This window comes from Mus caroli, chromosome 3 (genome assembly GCF_900094665.2).
Source record: "Mus caroli chromosome 3, CAROLI_EIJ_v1.1, whole genome shotgun sequence".
NCBI lineage: Eukaryota > Metazoa > Chordata > Mammalia > Rodentia > Muridae > Mus > Mus caroli.
The window spans coordinates 102,236,271-102,248,125 of record NC_034572.1 but is presented as its reverse complement, the minus strand read 5'-3'; the positions used below and the strand labels follow the sequence as shown (position 1 = coordinate 102,248,125).

Sequence of the window (11,855 nt, the reverse complement as noted above, 5' to 3'; positions counted from 1 at the left end):
CCAGCGTTTCTAAGGCTGAGCTTCTCCAGCTATGGCTTCTGAGTCATTCGTTCACAGACTAGGTAACCCTAGGTCCCCTCACTTGGTTGTGACTGCGTTTGGACTGAATGGTTCTTTGCTGTGGGGCTCTGCTGTGCATCATGGGACATTCATGGCTTCCCAATCTAGATGCTGCAGCACTCCCCAGAGGAGACCATTCAGAAAGTCTCTGAGCTTTATTAAATGTGTCAAGAGCTGTAAATTGCTTCCTGTACACACTGGTGATATAGTGGATGGAGATACCCACTTTTAAAAAGTAAATAATAATAATAATAATAATACAACTCATACAACTATTATGGGTCTTGTTTGATGAATTTAGCAATATGAGTGTATTCCTTATCATGTGAAGAACACATTCCCTTGCTTATTTTTCATTGAAAAATGATCTAATTTGTAAATTATGGTTATGTGTTTGTGTGTATGATTATATGACTGTAGGTATTTACAGAAGCCAGAAGAGGGCATGAGATCCTCTGGAACTGCCATTCGGGCAGCTGTAAGCTACCATTTGTGGATGCTGTCATGTGTTCTTAAACACTAAGTCATCTCTCCAACTATTTCCTCCCTTTAAAGAGCAGATTCACAAGTTTATTTTTTAACCTACACAAAATCATAAAAACCATATGTATGAACAGGATGCCATGTGATGCTTTTGATACACTTAAATATTATGTAATGTTGGATCCAGGCCAAACATATCTAACCCTTAAGCATATATCAGTTCTTCGCAGTGGAAACACGGGAAGTCCTTTCCTCCGGTTATTGGGATTAATACACACATTGCCATTGTGTATAGTCTACTGTGCAGCAGCACATCAGAGTATCTTCCTCCCAACTGCAGCTTAGGACCCACTGAACAGCATCTCTCCTCAGCTTTTGTGACCCCCCACTCCCACAGAACCCCCCCTTCCTCTCCCTGCCCTCATCTCCTCTCTCCCTCCTCTGTGGCATAGCCTTGTATGGGCCACGTTACCCTCACAGTATGTTGACCCTCCTCCCTCTGCCTCTGCATGCTGGGATTGTAGGCATGCAGTCTACTGGCTGGCTGGAGTCTCACCAAGGATGAGATGAACTGCTTTAGCTCTGACTGAAATCAGGTGGGACTTAATCTCTCTGTGCCTGGCAGGTGCCATTTAGCTTAATGGTCTCTAATTGCATCCATGCATATTGCAAGGTTTCAAGATTTTATTCTTTAGAAACGTTTTTATTATAACGATTAATTCATGTTAATTATATGAATTAGTTGATTTCACTGTGGCCTTTTAACATAGGCATATATTGTACTTTGATCATGTCTACTTCCCTTACAGCTTAATGTTTCCCTTCCGTAGCCTCCCAGTCCTCCCTCAATTCCCTTCCCAGTCCCTACTTGTCCCTCTCTGATTTCTAGTAATTCTTCGTTTTTTTTTTAAAGAATCTATAAGGTTTATTACACAGTTGTTGGGAAGGTAGCAGAAAAACTAGCAACAAATTCAATAGAAAAGCTCAACACAGGGACAGGACATAACCCTCTGAGGTAACTGATGGTGTCTGCTGTCTCCCATCCAGTTTATAACAGTGTAAAAAGTCATTTCATGATGTTTTGAGTGGGCAGTGTCTCCAGTTCCACTTTGTATGGTGGCCCTGCTGTCCCCTCCCTGGCCCTCTGGTGTCCACAAACACCTGGAAGGCAAGAGACAGGGAAGAGGGAGCTATCAGCACACCGGCTTCGGGAGGCTTTTCTTCTCAGCAGCTAGAGAATGCAGGAAAGGCTGTTCCAAGAGGCTGCGAGAAGGAAGATGTGTTCAAAAGCACCAGGATCTGGTAAGGATAGGAGTGGACCTTCCAAACATGAGGATGGCTTTTAGCATCCTCTCCCTGCAGTATCCGTACCGAGGGTTTGGGAAGCCCACAATCCCTTTCCAACACAGGGCTATCTGTTTCCTTACACGAGAGAAAGCATGCAACATTTGTCACCTGCACTGAGTGAGATGCTCCCCGACTCCTTTAGGTAGTGCCAGCTTCATCCTTTATGGATAACACTCCATGGTATCTTATTTAGCCACACATCTGTTGCACTGCACCTAGGCTGGTCCCATAACTTGGCTACTCTAGCTAGTTGCAGTAGACATGGGTGTGCTGTGTTGAAGCAGGGTTGTATGGCAGACGTTTTGTTGTGTTTTGTTTTGTTTTCTGAGGATCAGTTTTTATAGAGCTGCGCTATTTCGTGAGGTTACAGACAGTATATAACTACTGTTCCCTCCACAGCCTTGACAGTTTGTTTTTTATTTTTCAGTGGCATTCTGACAGAGCTGAAATGGAGTCTCAGCCTAGCTTTCATTTGCTTTCCCTTGATGACAAAAAATGCCAAAGATCTGAACAACACAGCTGCTGTTCTCTGCAGCAACTTTCAGAGCATTTTCCCATTCATTATTTGTTTAGTATTTTGTTGTTATGGTTTTTATCTTTTTGTCTGTTAACAAAGTTCCACTATATAATAGCCCAGGCTGGGGTCAAACTTGGGATCCTCATGTCTTTGCCTCTTGGTATTTGGATTGCCGGCATGTGCTGTCGTACTTGGCTGAACTTTTGTATTCTTTTCCTGTTTGGGATCTTAATCTCTGGTCCGATGTGCAGCTGGCTGAAACTTCCTGCCACTCTGAATGCGTCTTCTTCCTCTCCTGAGAGTTTCCCTCGCTGTGTAGCAACTTTCTTTTTGATGCCCTCTCACTTGCCCATTCTTGCTCTTAGATTTGGGGTCTATGGAACTCTTACACTTAAGGCCTTTGGTTCGTTTGGAATTTATTTTTGATGAGAGTTGGGGGATCTCATTTCTACCTTTTGCATGTGACTATCCAGTTTCCCTAGTATTCTTGGTTAGAGATTTTCCTTCTTTGTGGCTAAATAGTTTTCCATGGTGCACAGTAACACATTTCCTCATCTGTTTATCAGTTGATGAACTCTTAGATGGCATCCATTTCTTGGCTATGGTAAAGTGTATTCTCCTGTAATTTCATTTCCTGAGGTTGTATATCCAGTATTGCTGGATCACGTGGTAGCTCTAGTTTTGACTTTTCGAGGAACACCAGGTTGTTTTCCCTAACGGTTGTGGCAGTTTACACACTCACCTGCAGTGTCGAATGTTCTCTCCTGCCCACAGTCTCCCCAGCCCCCGTGTGAGAATGGCAGTTCTTTCTGGGGAAGGTGTATCTCACTCTGGTTTGCTTTACATCATCCCAGTGCCCAGTGACCCTGAATATCTGTACTGCATCCACTGGTCGTACCTGTATATGGCTCTGTTGCCCAGCTTAGCAGAGTCCTGCATGCCCTCTGCTGTCTATGAAAGGTTATAGACTACAGAGACATTAATCTCTCAGGTTTGAGGTATCCTGTTTTGTTCTGGGTCAGCCACCAGGAGCCACCCAGAGCCCAGGCAGGGAGTTAATAATGAATGAAGAAATGACAATGCCAGGATCATAATAGCAGTGTTCCACTTTGGCCATCAAGAGTGTCTACAACTAAACTGCCATTTCCCTGTGGACATAACCAACCAGGAAGCCACTGGCAGACCAGTGTGGGCAGCCAGCCAGTCCAGCCCTTCCTTTGGCTCCTGAGTGCCCTGACCTGTTTCTGATAAACCACAATGGTATTGGACAACACTTCTCTTCTGCCTGCTAGTGGAATGTCTGGAGTTGGAGAAAGGTAGGATAGTGGCTCAAGTGGAGACTGCAGCCAAGTCCTGCCTCTCTCCTACTCAGGCCTCCATAAGAAGGCTGTACAAACAAAGGCTCTATTCCACCTGCTGGAGACTCATATCAGGCCCATGACACTGGAACATATGTGGGATGAATGAGGGGCTTCACAGGACTGGGGAATACCTAAGAATATATTTTACAATATTGGGTTTAGTTCAGAAGTTGCTGGAAAGCTTTGCCTATCAGGAGTTCAAACACAAGAGTGTCATGTGTTTGTGTGTGTGTGTGTGTGTGTGTGGTGTGCATGTGTAGAGGGCTGGTTGTTAGTAGTAAGGGGGACACTCTTCAGGCAGTGAGGCAGTCACCCTGCCAGGGTTTCATCGTCTCATGGGTGGTTCACACCATCCTCCTGCTTCGTCCACAGATTCAAGCCACAGGAGAAGAGATAACACACCGTGTGCAATGGTGATTACACCATTTATTTGTCAGACTTTTGTTGATTTTCTAACCATCAATGTCCAACAGACCATGCCTCGTCCCCCTGTTGTTAGGTTACGCAGGTCTCCTCCTGCTGGAATTACAATGTGCCCTTCCAGAAACCTCCTTGAAGTTGGTCTTCTAGGACAGGGCAATGGAAATGAAGGGCTGAGTTTCCTTTTGTTGTAATTGGGCCACATTTCACTTTGGAGGGTATGAAGACTTGTATAAGCCTTAGTTAAGTAGGGCCCACAGTCCTACCACAGGGGTGACATGAGCTTCATCTCTGCAGCCTTCGAATGGGAAGCAGTGCATGAGGCTGCGGGTTTATTGCTTCAGGGATTCTTGTCCTTGATTTCTTGGGAGGGTCCTCAATAAGGGGGAGTGAACAGAGAGCAATCTTTGTCATTTTGTCCACAGCTCCTGACTATGACTGTAGCTAGTGGCTGGATTGAAAATTCAAGTTGGGCCTGGGATTCTCAACATAGGTGCAGGGAAGGGGAGGTTTGGGGAAGACATGGTGATCTCACCTCATCTCCTGGCCTGGCTGAGGGTTTTTGAGATCAGTGTTTCTGCTCTCCTGCTCCATCCCTGCTGGCTGCACAGTGTTCTGTGATGGGCTGTGTCCCAGCTCTCTCATTCAGTGCACACTGTGCCCATGAAGGGCTTCCCACGACAGGCACACTGAGGGTCAGGCAACATGTCTGTTCTCATCCAGGGAAGGGATGGAGGGACCCATTATCTCATCTCTCCCTGCTTGTCTATCCAGCTGCCTTACTTAATTGATGGGTCACACAAGGTCACCCAGAGCAATGCCATCCTGTATCTCACTGCCTATAAGGTTTAACTGTATGGTTGGGACTGGCTGCAGGGTTAGGGACAGAACCATATATTCCTCTTGGCTCATCTGGAGTGGGCTGCTGAGGGTGAGTCTGGGCTGTGTGTGCTGCAGGTGGAGAGACAGAGGAGGAGAGGATTCGTGTGGAGATTTTGGAGAACCAGGCTATGGACACCCGCAAACAGTTGGCCATGGTTTGCTACAGCCCTGAGTTTGTGAGTTGGAGCTGGCTCTGCACTCTTGCCCTTGCATCTGCTCTGGCTCTGTTTGCCACCAGAGCCTCTAAGTGCTGCTCATGGCACAGTGTTTGAAATTGCCAACAGAGTAAGCTTAAAGCTCAGTTTGCCAAATGAAAACTTCCAGTCATCAGTCTAAGGTCCAGTCCAGACTCTCCATAGTGACACTTTAGTCCCTGATAGGACAGACAGAGTTCGATCCCTCCAGGTCTAAGTGCTGGTTCTGTCCTGAGCCATGTCTTTCTGTTGCCCTGGAGTCTTGCCATGTCTGCAGCATGCACACTCACTATGGGAAGAAGACACTGGGGATAGGGGACACTCTCCTCCCAAATGGCTTCCCAGAGCTGTGTTCTTGACACACTGAGAGATGTTCCCATAGGCAACTCAGTCAGCTAAAGGCCTTTGGTCCTGCCCCTGTTTCCTTTTGTCTTCTTTTCACCTCATCTCTTTGGAATCTGTACTGAAGTCCTCACCGCACCAGTAGGTAGAGCACGGCCTGTTTCCTGGACGATTTCAGTTGTTTGCTTCTGCCTCATGTGAGGTTCAGAGCCATGTGCTCACAACTGTCTCATGCTCAGTGGTCCTGACAATAGTGGCAGAGACCAGGAGACAGGGCTGTATCCTGTTGGGCTGTTTCCTAAGAGCAGTCTAATCATGGTAATGCTCTAACTTAGTGCCTGGAAATCACCCTGAGATGCACCATGTCTGAGGATATGGACACTGTGCTTCAGGAGAGATGGAAGCCAGAGGACTTAGAGGGCATCCCTGAGCATCTTTGGGAAGATCAAGCTCTGCTGTGAGTTCTTTGGGTTCACCCATGGTTTGCAGGAGATAAGGTAAAGGGGAGGGAGATGAGGCTGAGGAGTAGCTGTTCTTCCAGGTTTACCAAGTCTCAATGCCCTCACCTTTCTGCAGAGCACCTATCTCTGTGAATTTCCTCACTTGTAATGGTTTTGACCAGCACTGTGCATTTGAGTGTCGGAACCTGTTCCTAGACCAGAAGGATTTCATAGCTCCATTTTAGGTGATCTTTCCTGGATCCCCCTCCTTTTGGACGATTTTCTTCCTTTCCCCCTTTCCACAATGCCTCCCTTGGAGTGGGAATGAAGAATAATTGTTATTTATTGGAGACTGGCCCTATGTTCAATAAGGTCTTACATCTACTGAATGAAGTTTGTCATTACAGCAACCTACGGGGTGGCTAGAATTATCGAGAGCTATTGGACCAATGATAGTGAGCATGAATGCATCCTCCCGTGGTGTTGGTTCCTGTGGCAGAGGACAGTCACTACAGTCTTCTCCTTCTTTGTCCCTGATTTATGACAAAGACAAAAGCTGTAGTCAGGAGTGTGTAAGGGACAGGCATCTGGGGAGAGAAAGTAATTTCTCAGCTAGTTCCCACCACACTGCTTCTGATCCAGGCTGCTCACCCTGGAGACCGTGTGAGCAATCTCTGCTGTACTGTGTATGCCCAGGCTGTACAGTGTGGCGGGAGAGAGTGGGAGGCCACAGTCCAAGGACAGCCAGGCCTGGCCTCTTGGGTACAGGCAGCCTTGGAACTTTGACTTATTCATGGGCACTCAACTGAAAAGATGGCACAGAGCGTAAGGTCTTTCGATAGCAGGGCTGGGAAGAATAGGGTGGATACATTAAGTCTGCATTCGGCTACTAGATTTCTGAGTTTAGATTTTCTGCTTCAGGAGACTGGCCAAGGCCACTCAGTTATCTGTTTGCTGGTCTCCCATCCCTATGGTCATTCAGGCAGGATTTACTGAGGTACTGGGTGAGATCTTTGTTCTCTTCCAAAGTACACTGGAATGTTACTGGTCCCTGTGCCCTGCTTGCTGTCCCCTGACCCCCACTGCCCCAGCAAGGAGGAGCCTGCTGGTGAAAGAACAAGAGTGACAAGGAGTTCTTGCTTTGAGAGTGAACTAGGAGGGCAACATGGAAGCCGCAGAGTCCATCCCTGTGTAGACAGGGGACAGACTGCTGCCTTTCTAGCTGTGTGAGCAGGAGAGAAGCCCTTAGCCTCTATGTGTGTTGCTAACACACAGAAAGGGCATCTGCTTCCTTCACAGACCAGTTTTTGCAAACATGGCCTTTGGAGTCCAAAACAAGACTACAAAGGCTAGACCTGGGGGCCTTTTCATGAATACCCTTGCTGGCTCTGGCCCTTGGGCACAACTGGGTACTTTCCCCAGTCCAGTTTCCTCTTCTTTCCATTTATTTTCCCCCATTTCTTCTTCCTAGCCCTTCCCTCAGCCTAAGTTCTCAATTCCCAGGTCATTGGGGCTCCCTATTTCTTCATCAGTCTCCTCCTATTCCTTGTCTGTGTTCTGCATTCAGACAGCTCTCTGCTTAGAGGAAATTATCTGACCCCAGAATCCCCAGTATGGACGGAAGGACCAGACCCACCCATGTGTTTCTCTTGTCCTTGGAGTGAGCAGCCAAGTCTCTCCTGATCCCTGGTAAAGTCTGAACTACATTTGTTCTGTTGTCTTGTCTAACTGTCTGTGGCTCCCAGGACTATGTTGACTTGGTTAGGTTGTCTCTGTTTTGTTCTCCACAGCAGGGCCTGGGTGATGAGAATGCGGGGACTGTAAGTCATTCAAGATCCTTGGTGTCCCTAGTCCATGGTTTTTGGTCCTCAACCTGGATTCTTACAGAAGAGGTTCCTTTCTTTGGACTGTTCCATCTTTGTTGATGGCAGAGTTTGGCATTTGGTTGATGTTTAGGAAATTTGGAATCTGAATGAATTATCTTCAGAGAAGTTTTGGCTTATTTATATATGATGGTTTGTATATGCTTGGCTCAGGGAGTGGCACTATTAGAAGGTGTGGCCCTGTTGGGATAGGTGTGTCACTGTGGGTGTGGGCTATAAGACCCTCATCCTAGCTGCCTGGAAGTGAGTATTCTGCTAGCAGCCTTCAGATGAAGATGTAGAATCTCAGCCCCTCCTGCATCATGCCTGCCTGGACACTGTCATGCTCTCACACCTTGATGATAATGGACTGAATCTCCAAACCTGTAAGCCAGCTCCAATTAAATGTTGTCCTTATAAGAGTTGCCTTGGTCATGGTGTCTGTTCACAGCAGTAAAGCCCTAAGACACTATACTGTAAGGGCTCAGAGCTCTGGAAAGAAAAATCTTATCTGGAGACATTACAGCAATGTGTCCATGCAGAGGTGCTGGAGTCTGAGTCAGAGGCTCTCTCAGCTAAGCAGGCTCATGAAGAAGCTGCAGCTGCCTTGGAAGAACATGATCAGGAATGGCCAGGCCTGGCTTGCTGGGCCCCAGTGTCTCAGCCTATGGTTGAAGATGCTGGGGACATTTTGTATCAAGTTGTCCATGAAGGACTTGGACACACTGCAGAAGTATCTACTGAGCATGCTCCTACGCCAGGGGCTGGATCATAGTGCCTGACCTTTGTCAGGCGGTGCCTACTACCTTCCTGTACCATGTAGCACATCTGGATAGTACCTACCTGTATCAGGTAGCACATCTGGATGGTACCTACCTGTATCAGGTAGTACATCTGGATGGTGCCTACCTGTATCAGGTAGCACATCTGGATGGTACCTACCTGTATCAGGTAGCACATCTGGATGGTGCCTACCTGTATCAGGTAGCACATCTGGATGGTACCTACCTGTATCAGGTAGCACATCTGGATGATACCTACCTGTACCAGGCAGCACATCTGGATGAGAGCCCTGATGGGTGTTGTGTTCATGCTCCCTGCCTGCTGCTGCCTGCAGCTAAGGAACAGGCAGGCTTGCTGAAATAAATGAGGAACTAAAAATTAAAGGTCATAAGATAAAAAATTCATACAAGTGAAATGTTTGTGAAACTGGTAAGTTCACATTATTTTAGTCAATGTTTGTTAAATTTTAACTAGAAGACAAAGAAGATAAGCTGGAAAGGATGCAGTGAAGTCAGGAGTGGCATTCTGATAACGTTGACATGGACCTAGAACCAAGGTTGGCAAATTCCCCATAAGGGCCCAGTATTTAGGCTTTGTGGGCCATACTCTTTCCACTGTAGCCCCACACTGCAATTAGAATGGAGAAGCAACAATACAGTGCTGGCCATAGTGGTGCTGGTGGTACACATCTTTAGTCCTAGCACTCCAGAGGCAGAGTTAGGAGGATCTCTGTGCATTCAAGACCAACCTGGTCTACTTAGTGAATTCCGGAATAGCATTGCTATGTTGCCAGATCCTGTCTCAAACAAAACAACCAACCAAACAACACTCTCCCCCCAACAGAAACAGTACAGCACAGGATAATTAGTGTGTCCCAAGAGATTATTATTCACAAGCAAGTAACCACAGCATTAGCAAATCATTGGATTCAAATGTAGACAATAGACTTGAGTAGACATTTTCCCTACCAACAAGCATATAAAAATAGTTCAGCATCACCAGTTGCTAGAGAATTGTGAATCAGAAGTACAGGGATTTCTCAGCTCACTCGCTGTCTTACTTAGCTTCTATAGTCATGATAAACCACCAACCAGATAAGAGTAACATGGCTGGGGGTAGGTCTTACGTGGCGTACATTTCCACAATCCAGCCTATCAGATAAAGGCAATAGGGAAGGAGCCTGGGAATAGGAACTGCAGCACAAGCTTGGAGGAGTCCTGCTCACTGGCTTGCTCACCTTGCTTTTTTACATCATCTAGGACCACCTGCCCAGTGGGTGACACCACCCCTACTCACATCAATCAATAATTACAAAATGCACTGCAGACTTATCTACAGGCAAATCTTATGAGGGCATTTTTTTCTTTTTTAATATTTTTTATTAGGTATTTTCCTCATTTACATTTCCAATGCTATCCCAAAAGTCCCCCATACCCTCCCCCGAACTCCCCTACCCACCCACTCCCACTTTTTGGCCCTGGCATTCCCCTGTACTGGGGCATATAAAGTTTGCACGATCAATGGGCCTCTCTTTCCACTGATGGCTGACTAGGCCATCTTCTGATACATATGCAGCTAGAGTCAAGAGCTCCGGGGTACTGGTTAGTTCATANTNNTGNTCCNCCTATNGGGTTGCAGNTCCCTTTAGCTCCTTGGGTACTTTCTCTAGCTCCTCCATTGGGGGCCCTGTGATCCATCCAATAGCTGACTGTGAGCATCCACTTCTGTGCTTGCTAGGCCCCAGCATAATGAGGGCATTTTTTTGAATTGAGAATCCCTTTCTCAAATGACTCTAGTTTGTGTCAGATTAACAAAATATTAACTAAGAACACTCAGCTTATCTTATGTGTGTATGCACATGTATGTGTGTGCATATGTGTGTGTGTGTGTGCACGCACTCATGTATATAAATAATACTCATGTATATAAATAAGTGACTCCAAAGTTGGGGCCCTCCTCAGTGTCTGTCCATCTTTCTTTGAGACCTTTCTGAATCGTCCAGTGCCTTGAACTGGGATGAACCAGGCTGGATCAGGGTCAGGACTCTTGGGTTCCTGTGAACCCAGGTACTGTTTCCCGTTTGAACTCCTTGCAGCCACTTACAACCCAGGTCTCTCCCCATGTTAGTGCCACTGACCTTGCAAACCCCTGTATCAAGTGAGCACTGTTATCAGGGCCCACCTATCTCAACACAGTGTTTGTCTTTCCCAGAGTGGACCTCCAGTTCCCAGAGAGTAAAGTCCTGTCCTGAACTCTCTTTACCTCTGGCCTCAGCCCCAGCCAAGGGCTCCGGTCTAGCTGATTCATGCTGCCTGTGCATTTCTGGGTTAGACTGGCTCAATCAGTGAGAACCAGAACCCCGGGTTGTTAAATTGTCACAGAACTCTGATTTATGAACTCTGCAAGTCTCCCCCGGTACCGCCCCTCTCACATACTCAGTCTGCTGCACTGGCATATAGTGCTGTTTTCAGGGTCAAAAGAATCTCCGTTCCTCTCCTTCCCTCCTTTTGGCCTCAGTTACTCCCCAGCTTTATAGAAATCTCCCCAGATGCTTTTTTCATTCTTCTGACATCTTACTGGGTAAAGCTCTCGACCTGTGGGGAGCAGTTTCAGTGCCTTGCCTTCTCAGCCTATCCATTGTGGAATATGATCAGGTATTCACAGCCTCTTGGGCTTAGCCAGCAGGAGAGAGTTTGTTTCAGTGGCAACACACACAGGGACAGGGTCTTGATTTTGTTTTTGCCTTTTTTGTTTTGTTTTGCTTTGTTTTTATTGTGCTGTTTTTTCTTTTTCAGATTAAAATATTGTTTCTAAAGGGTTGTGTGTGTGTGTGTGTGTGTGTGGCTGGTGTTACAGGTGGTTGTGAGTCATCCCATGTGAGCACTGAGAACCAAACTCTGGTCACCTTCAAGAGCAGCAAGTGTCTTAATGGCTGGGCCATTTCTTTAGACATGTTGTTGATGAGATTCACTCGATCCCATACTGGTCTTGAGACCACTATATAGGCTTCAAACTCACTGCAATCTTCCTAGCTCACCCACCTGAGTGGTGTTACAGATGTGAGCCTCCATGGCAGGCCAACAGTACTGTGTTCCTATCTGGTTTCCCATCACATCTGTAGACATCAGCTTCACCTGAAGTCCAGCCAATGCTGATGTGTTGAA

At 46.6% G+C, this 11,855-nt stretch overlaps 1 non-coding gene across 1 annotated transcript; it reads right to left on the bottom strand.

The window, feature by feature from the left end:
* Positions 1–1,823: 1,823 nt before the first annotated feature.
* LOC115030699 lies at positions 1,824–1,954 on the bottom strand. Its single transcript, XR_003836299.1, has one exon. It is a non-coding gene; the product is annotated as a small nucleolar RNA SNORA71 (small nucleolar RNA).
* Between the last annotated feature and the right edge of the window lie 9,901 nt (positions 1,955–11,855).